Source organism: Bison bison, unplaced genomic scaffold, assembly GCF_000754665.1.
Source record: "Bison bison bison isolate TAMUID 2011002044 unplaced genomic scaffold, Bison_UMD1.0 scf7180017834972, whole genome shotgun sequence".
Taxonomy (NCBI): domain Eukaryota; kingdom Metazoa; phylum Chordata; class Mammalia; order Artiodactyla; family Bovidae; genus Bison; species Bison bison.
This window is the reverse complement of record NW_011472909.1, coordinates 14,172-15,341: the sequence shown is the minus strand read 5'-3', so window position 1 is coordinate 15,341 and position 1,170 is coordinate 14,172.

Below are 1,170 nucleotides of genomic sequence, written 5' to 3'. Positions count from 1 at the left end.
TAAAGGCAAACCCCACTCAAGGCATATTTTTTCAATAGAAACTATTTCAAAGGTAGTGTGGCTGTATTTATCTGTTTACCTTAGTTTCTAAGTGTAAAATATCAGCTGAAGTGCTTGAGTTCTCCCCTCAGCTACTCTAGTAAACAAATAAGAAATATTATAGGTTTTATTACTTCTTATTTGTTGCTTTAAAAATCTGTGTTGGAGATTCTTGTTTCAGAGTCCAAACTTTACAGAAATTATGACACTTTCAGCTTTCTGGGGTAACTTGTCCTAAATATAAAAACAGAAAATTTTAGAGATAAGAATCTACAACCAAAGTAGAGTAGAACATTAAAAGCAACCATCTGGTAAGTTCAGGCTGAACACAAAGTCTCTCCATTTTGCCTGAACCATCTAGAGGTCTGTATCAGCTCTCTGCTTTATTTTGCCGATGGAAACCTGACCTAAACTAAACAACTATTCTATATCATTAAGTTGTCCAGGAAAATGAATGTTTAAATATATGTCAGACAAGCTACAGCACCTGGTGCAATTCAGTAATGATTGTCTCCTCCAGAGAGCTTCAGTACTGGAACAAGTTTTAGAACTGAAGAGATTTGGTTAACCCATGTAAAGGAAAAAACATTCTTCAAGCCATACATTCTCCTTACTCACAAATACTAATATTGCCACATCCTCTCCCATTGTAGGAAACATACAAAGTAAAATCAATCCCTCTATAAAACATTTCATTGCATCTCTAGTTCCATTCTGCTGCAGTCAAATAACACACTTTGGATACAAATAATCAGCATTCTTAAACTTTTACAGTAGTTGTCTAAAATTATTTTCATGCTTTTTTTTAAAATACATTGATAAGTCCAAAGGGTTCTCTCCTAGAGAATAATGTCTTGTTAACACGAAGTATTGCTTATTCGAGTGCTGCATAACATTTAACAAGTACAGATGCTCTCTTATAGTTTGTTGATATGAGAATAAATTGAGTTCTGTCTTCAAAATAGCACATAAGCTTAGATATGTGAATTTGTTTAAAAGAAGGTTAGAAGTGATCATGGTGAGATGTGTGTTTCAATATCTCCCTTCTCAACTGCACTACAGACCTCCTTATGTCAAATTTACACATCTTTCAAAACAGAAGAGAATGTAGTTTAAAAGTAATGGTTTTTC